We start from the raw sequence: 8,976 nt of genomic DNA, 5'->3' as shown, positions 1-8,976 counted from the left end.
TGATTTTGACTTAAAATCCTAATTACAGTCCCTTTAACATAAATAGAACGTTCCCGGAACCTAAATGGAACGTTTTATGTACGTTAAGAAAGCTTTCCAGCGGCAAACGTTTTGGGATTGTCGGGGAACTAAAGACGAATGTTCTGTTACATTTATTTACACAAAAGTTGTGCTCCAACTGCTTTCTTGGCCGCCATTTTGTTTTTTTGAACTCGACCAGGCTCGACCAATCACATTCCCCAAACACACATAGAATTGTGGGACAAGATCTCAGGAGTAAGGAATTAAATCATAATGTCATCAAATGACATTTAGGGACTTGTCAGGCTTTAGCTACTTTTTCTTTAAAAAGTTACCAACCTTGATTTCATTGTTTCTGTTTTGAGTGCCGCATAAAAAGTTTTGTACAATCTTGCTGGGTAACAGGAAAGCAGAAAATGAAGATAAAGACTGACTAGTAATCTTCTGCTTGTGCTTCGAAGGGTCGGCGTGGTTAAAGATTCAATTGCTTTATCGTTGTTTTATTTTGTTAAAACGCTCAACCAACACTCAGGTCCGTACTTGAAGCGCAACTCTCAGACAAGACAAATATCTGGTAATTGTGTCCTTGCGAACCTGCTATCAGCGTAATAGGAAAATTATCAAGATCATCTCATCCCTGTTCGCTCTTCAGACATCTGGTTGTTTAAAGTGATTCATCATCTACAATGACTCATCTGCGAGATATCACTGCTTAGTTGTTTTTCTTTTACACACTTGACTGGCTTTTGGATATATCGGTGCTATTTGAATGGTTTTTCGGGAAAAACACGGTTATTCCCAGATATCCGTGATCATGGAGTTTCATTTTGAACCATTGAGCAATTATCCATAGCAACAGATTAAAAGCCACTCAGCAACTGCATAACAGCCATTGCGGCCAACATGACGGTCTTCATTGGCAGCTAAAGTATATCATGTTACTTATTTGAGGGGAACAATGTGCTCCGGCATAGCGCATTTTATCTCACACGTTATATAATACAAAAATGTTTAAAATTAGATCCTCCATTGTTTTAAAAGCTTTCTGATAAACATTAAGTCCAAGACAGGAATAGTTTGTAACCCCAGTGCTCTCTTAAAACCCCTCTTATGCAACTCTCCAGCGAAAGTGATGAGTAACAATGATTTGTGATGACTCTTGACTTTTTTAATCACTTAGAGACAGTGGTATTTCCTGGTTCTCAGTGGCGGACCTGGAACATCTCTGGCCCCCATCTGCCTCTGTGCAAGCTAGTTAGTTTGTTTGATTGCCGTTTAAAGAAAAACAGAACATGTATGGAGGAGAACCCTGCGGTTAAACAGATGGCGTTTGACCCAGGGTCTCGACGTTCCCGCTGAGCATCCTTTGTCACCACAGCACTTGCTGGCGTTGTGGAGGATCAGCATCTTTTTATTGCACCCTTCACGCTGCATTGTTTTCCGAAAGGTTGTTTTGTTTTTATTGTTTCCCTTATGTGTGTTTACGTCGGAAGCGTTGGGGTTATTGAAACGTGCCTACTCAGATTTTTCGGACAAGTAGATGATGCGTGCAAAAAAGCTTAAAAAACAAGGATTACAGATGAAGAAGCAGTGCAATCCAAATAATAATAACAATAATAATAATAATAATTCAATTAAATTAAATTTTATTTATATAGCCCTTTTCAGAATTGGTAATTGTTTCAAAGCAGCTTTACATTCATAGAAGCAGGAAAAAACACAGAAAAATCGACAAATAGCATAAAAGAACACAGATAGCATAAGCAGCAGAATTTGCTGCCGCTATGAATCAACATTATAAGCGAGCGTTTTACTAATGTAACGTATAGAAGAGGGTGCTAAGTTAAGCCAATAATATATATATATATATATATATATATATATATATATATATATATATATATATATATATATACTGTATATATGTAAACGAGTAAGGAAATTAAATGGGTTCTGCCGGTGGTTGCTGGTCAGGCATCAGCTGGGCATCACGTTGAAGGACGGCTAGTAACTCAGGGATGTCCCGACCTTCACATTTACCGGAACTGGGTCTGTTTGTCTCATTGTCTTCAGGATCAAGGACAAGACAGGGAGAGAGAAACAAAATCCTATTAGCGTAGGGGCCGTTCACATGTAATGCATGCGTCACATAGTGATGCGGTTTAAGTCAGCTCGGTTCCAGACAGGCTAACTATTGCGGCATAAGTATATTACCCATAGTTAAGGATAATTATGATGATGATGATGATGATGTTGATGATGACGATGACGATGACGATGATGATGATAATGATAATGATAATGATAATAATAATAATAGTTATAATAATAATAATAATAATAATAGTAATAGTAATAATAATAATAATAACAGTAAGAGTATTAATAATAATAATAATAATAATTATAATAATAATTATACAAATAATAGTAATAGTAATAATAAAATAATAATAATAATAACAGTAAGAGTATTAATAATAATAATAATGATAATAATAATAATAATAATAATAATAAAGTAATAATAATAAAGTAATAATAATAATAAAGTAATAATAATAATAATAATAATAATAATAGTAAAGTAATTATAATAATAATAATAATAATAGTAATAGTAATAGTAATAGTAATAATAATAACAGTAAGAGTATTAATAATAATAATAATAATAATAATTATTATTATTATTATTATTATTATTATTATAATTATAAAAATAATAGTAATAGTAATAATAAAATAATAATAATAATAACAGTAAGAGTATTAATAATAATAATAATAATAATAAAGTAATAATAATAATAAAGTAATAATAATAATAATAATAATAATAATAAAGTAATAATAATAATAATAATAATAATACAGTAATAATAATAATACTAATACTACTACTACTACTACTAATAATAATAATAATGATAATAAAATAAAATAAAATAAAACAAAAAACATTATTATTATTATTATTATTTGTATTATTATTATTAAAACAAGCAGTGACCCAGTCTCTAAAATGCAGTCAAAATGTTTGTAATCGATAAGAATGGGAGCATCAATGTTCAATATGACATTAAAGATATCAAGGTTATATTTTCATAGCATGTTCTTTACATTATTTAGGTTTATTTTATGTATAAAAAACAGTAAATCACAAAAAATGACTTGAGCTGGGTTTTCACCACAGGCAGGTTCACATATTACTGTATGTAAGGTCAGAGTTTGAACCTTGCCCCCCTTGCATGTTTTAAAACAACTTCACTACAATACTATCATGCTTTACACACACACACACACACACACACACACACACACACACACACACACACACACACACACACACACACACACACACACACACACACACACACACACACACACACACACACACACACACACACACACACACACACACACACACACACACACAAAAAAAATAGGTTCATAACGCCACTTATGTACAGTACATAGGGTGCTGGGTTCTGCAAAGTGTGCGAGATATATCATTTTACATACACACGCAGATACAGATAAGCACTTTAATGCCCATAACTGCCTAACAGACAGCACTGCATGTTACAGTGTCAGAAATGAAGTTTTGTCTTCCAGGAAAAGCATGCATTTGTGGATTAATCTGGCTGAACATTTTTATCAGCGCTGGTCCGATGAGTATCATTTTTTATCATCTACATCCTAAATCACTTTTATTAACATCTCATAGAATTGAACAGGCCTACTATGCAAGATTTCACAATACACTAAAAATTATTGCTCATTGTTCAAACTTTTAACTTTAAGCATGAGCAATCATTTAATGCTTGTCTTACCAGAACAACTTGGAATATAGAAATATAGCTGATATTGTCACAACAATGCAAATGCAAAATCCCATCACATGTAATGTTAACCGGTGCATACGTTGCCCTACATAGATAAGCATGCATGCCTGCAAGAGTGGGCTATTTTTAATTCGAAATGACCTTGAATATCAACTGCCCTCTGCATTCTCCACTTTAGTGAGAGTCCATCTGCGTTTTTAATAAAAGGAAAAGTAAATCTTCCGGTTCCCTTTCTCAAATCTGCAGAGGTTTTAGGATCACTGACTTCCCTATGGACATAACACGAAACATTACAATCTCACGTTGTTCAACAGGAAGCGGCGGTTTGCATACTCCAGCTTGTGTTCCGGAAAAAAGTTTGACCCGTAATATTGCCGTGTGACCTCTTTATGCATACTGCATACTTCTTAAAGACAGTGGTAAAGACACTGTTGGCACGAAACTCGCGTTGCTGACCACAGCGCAAGTCTTGCCAACTTCAGTACAAACTGTACTTTTATTGTTCTGTCACTTGTGATGATGGGACCTCTAGAAAGCTGCTCGTCAGGAAGTTGAGTTTGGCTCTGTCTTCTTAAAATATTATTTTTTCATTGTCTAAATGTGAAACTGTGAGTGAATATATATATATATATATATATATATATATATATATATATATATATATATATATATATATATGCATACACTGTTAAAAATTATGTGATTTCAAGTTATACAATTTGTGATATTGGACCCACTCACTTTATACACTCACATAAAGGATTATTAGGAACACGTGTTCAATTTCTCATGAATGCAATTATCTAATCAACCAATCACATGGCAGTTGCTTCAATGCATTTAGGGGTGTTGTCCTGGTCAAGACAATCTCCTGAACTCCAAACTGAATGTCAGAATGAGCAATTTTGAGTGTGGGATGGTTGTTGGTGCCAGACGGGCCGGTCTGAGTATTTCACAATCTGCTAAGTTACTGGGATTTTCATGCACAACCATTTCTAGGGTTTACAGAGAATGGTGTGAAAACGGAAAAACATCCAGTATGAGGCAGTCCTGTGGGCAAAAATGCCTTGTTGATGCTAGAGGTCAGAGGAGAATGGGCCAACTGATTCAAGCAACTTTGAGTGAAATAACCACTCGTTACAACTGAGGTATGCAGCAAAGCATTTGTGAAGCCACAACACGCACAACCTTGAGGCGGATGGGCTTCAACAGCAGAAGACCCCACCGGGTACCACTCATCTCCACTACAAATAGGAAAAAAAGGCTACAATTTGCACAAGCTCACCAAAATTGGACAGTTGAAGACTGGAAAAATGTTGCCTGGTCTGATGAGTCTCGATTTCTGTTGAGACATTTAGATGGTAGAGTCAGAATTTGGCGTAAACAGAATGAGAACATGGATCCATCATGGCTTGTTACTGGTAGTGGTGGTGTAATGGTGTGGGGGATGTTTTCTTGGCACACTTTAGGCCCCTTAGTGCCAATTGGGCATCATTTAAATGCCACGGCCTACCTGAGCATTGTTTCTGACCATGTCCATCCCTTTATGAGCACCATGTACCCATCCTCTGATGGCTACTTCCAGCAGCATAATGCTCCATGTCACAAAGCTCAAATCATTTCAAATTGATTTCTTGAACATGATAATGAGTTCACTGTACTAAAATGGCCCCCACAGTCACCAGATCTCAACTCAATAGAGCATCTTTGGGATGTGGTGCCCTGGATCCCACAAATCTCCCTCAACTGCAAGATGCTATCCTATCAATATGTGCCAACATTTCTAAAGAATGCTTTTAGCACCTTATTGAATCAATGCCACGTAGAATTAAGGCAGTTCTGTTAGTATGGTGTTACTAATAATCCTTTAGGTGAGTGTATATATGATTATTATATATATTAACTTTATCAATATTAATGGTACTTTTTTGCTCAAACTTCAATTAGCTTCACTGTCAGAAAATATAAATGGTCCCAAAACATGCAATATCTTTTAAAAATGTCCTAATATGTAGAATTTAGGTACAAATATGTTTACATTTGGTACCAATATGTATCTTTGAGGTACTCATATTAACTCTTTAGGTGCAATGGTGTACTTTTTGAAAAGGTATCGCCCCAGTGACAGCCAGGGAACATTTTTTTTCTGAAAGTGTAACTCATAGTCATTATTAGAGATTGGGGGGTGGGTGCACATTGTCCCGAGCCTCGTGATGGGGGGTTGGCATTTTGAAAAGGAGGCCCACCAGACAAATTTGGCTCCATGTCTTACTAGCAATGACTGAAACTATGTTGCTTGTTTGTGTTATGAACATGAATAATATTTTGAATCATTTATAGTTGAGGTGTAACGTTTCTAAATGGCAAATTTGGAAACAAAGATTTGACTAATATGAATAGAAAAATTTACAAGGTTTAGCGTTTTTTTGTCTTCACGACACGAGGCCAGACGAACCCTTAGGGAACATTTTAAATGAATACTTCACAATGTTTCACTGTTGCTAAACAATCCAAATATCCAGTTCATTTTAACAACCCTCTTCGGACTGGAATGTTATGCAAAGTGATCCCCCACCGCGAAGTCTTTTCAGAAATAATGGACTTCAACAAGATCCACAGCAACACTTAACTGGCTTCTCTCTCTGTTACTCTCTCTCCTATTTCTCTCCTAAGCCCAAGAGCAAACATTTGTACCTTGGTCTTGTTTAATTTACCGGTACAAAAGGCAAACAAAGGTCTCTAGAGCTTAAAATCGTCACATGATGTACATCTATATCAAGACTATCCATGAGAGCTAGCAAAAAATGTTATTGTCCTTCCATACATTTATTTGCACATATACATCTGGCCCTGTTTTACTCCTCTCATGTTCTTTATTCATTTCACTTACAAAAATAAGCAGTGGCAAGCTGAGACAGCGTATGGTTTTGATGACTTCAAGCTCTTGTCAAGTTTCTAACTGCGAGAACGCCTCCAGCACGGCTCTTGAATTTCATATTGCAATGTCAAAAGTCTCAAAACTAGAAAAAGCACCCACTAATTCTAGTTGTTGTCTGCTATAGTTGTCCATTTTAGGAGGTATTGCACAAGTCGGTTACATCCTTTAACCTTTGGTCAAACAGTATGATTTGTTTTCTCACACGCTGTGACATTTGCATGCGAGAGAAGCCCTTCTGAGAGGTTATTATCAGAAAAAAAGCAAGTTTGTTCATATTTCTGGACTAACAAAGGCCTGCTTTCAGTCCCCTTATACATATTAATGAATTTATTGAATGAAATGTCTGATGTCTTTGAAAATAAAACCACTTTGAAGCCTCTCGTGTACCCATTAAGGCGTACATAAGAGACAAACTATGATTCAATAAAGCAATTTTTTTAAGCAGTGCATGCAAAAAAAGCTCACTTTGTGTGCTTTTAGGAAGATGGATTTGCACAGGAATTAATAGATAAATGCAATAATTCACTTGCTACTCAAAAAAGCACAAAAGATATGATTGCATGAAAGAAATGTCATTTTGCATTTGTGCAGATCAAGGAAAACACATTGTGAACGTCTGGCTATCGTGTTAGATGTGCAACAGACTCCGCTTCATCTCCCATTCCCGTCTGCTGAAACAGTTACCATGGGAACACCCCTTTTTCTCTTGTATTCTGGGAGCATTGAAGTGTTGTTTTAAAGTATTTGAAATGCAGGTCTTGCACAGTTTAGCATTGAAGCTCTGTTAATCCCGAAGTGTTAAGATTTATCCCTCTTTGCTTTAAGTTGTGACTTCTTGTCTTGAAAATGTTAACTTTTTTACATATTCACTTTAGTTTTTTTCCTGAATTATCTGAATTATCTTTAGTTTTAATTCCTGAGTTACGAGTTTACAAAACAGCTTTTTTGTGACATAGGCTAGAGATTATATAAAGTTAGGGTGATTATATTGATGCATTGTATTTGTTTTGCATATTTATATATTTTCCATATTGCATTGCAAGTGTTTTCTGTAAACATACTTTTAATATAAACATGTTGAAGTGATCAGAGCTTTAGATGTTTTTTTTTTAATTTCGATTGTTTTTTGACATTTTAAAGAAATCTTTAGTGTTTGCTGGTCTTTTTATATTTATATATGTATATATATATATATATATATATATATATATATATATATATATATATATATATATATATTATATATTTGTTGAAAGCTGCCATTAAAGCCCATAAAAGTAAATTAGAACTACAATGCCTACAGTATGATAAAAGGGTGACACCTGGTGGTTTTATGGTGCAAAATTGGATCATCAATACTAAGAGCAGTACACAACCAAAATATACTTCAAGACTGTCCAAACATAAAAAAATTATATAAAATATGCCTAGATCATATGTGAAATTATGATTTATACTGAATTAAAGCTGAATAAATAAGATTTCTATTGTTTGTTAGGACTATTTGACAATATGGAATTTGTGGGTGCAAAAAAAATCAAAATATATTGAGAAAATCACAAATATTACAGTTTTATAGTGGACATTTTACATAATTTTTACATAATATCCTAATGATTTTTGGCATAAAAGAAAAAACATTTTGTCATTTTGTCCCATACATTTTTTGTTGTTGTTGTTGTTGCTTTTGCTACAAATATACCCGTGCTACTTAAGGTTTTGTGGTCCAGGGACACATATAAGATTTTATTGTATATTGTCAAAATAACAAAAGATGTATGTATTTATTTTATTTATGCATTTGGCAGACGCTTTTGTGCAAATCGAATTGCAGTGCATTATATTTAAAGGGGACATTCACAAGACTTTTTTTAAATGTCAAATAAATCTTTGGTATCCCCAGAGTACGTATGTGAAGTTCTAGCTCAAAATAACTTTTTGTGTAATAGTGATTTTTTTCTATTTGGGTGCCGAACAACCATGCTACCCTCTTCCCTGACACTTATTGGTTGCAAAATTCTGTCCATGTGGTGGAGACTTAAAAATAAGCTTGCATGGTTTTCACATGCAAGACGGGCAATGTTTCATTTAATTTTTTATATTATTTTTATTGAACAATAGGTGGTTGGCAAAGCTGCCAAATTATATCTTGTCATCTAGACCAGTGGT

Source organism: Paramisgurnus dabryanus, chromosome 24 (genome assembly GCF_030506205.2).
Source record: "Paramisgurnus dabryanus chromosome 24, PD_genome_1.1, whole genome shotgun sequence".
NCBI lineage: Eukaryota > Metazoa > Chordata > Actinopteri > Cypriniformes > Cobitidae > Paramisgurnus > Paramisgurnus dabryanus.
This window is presented reverse-complemented; position numbering follows the sequence as displayed.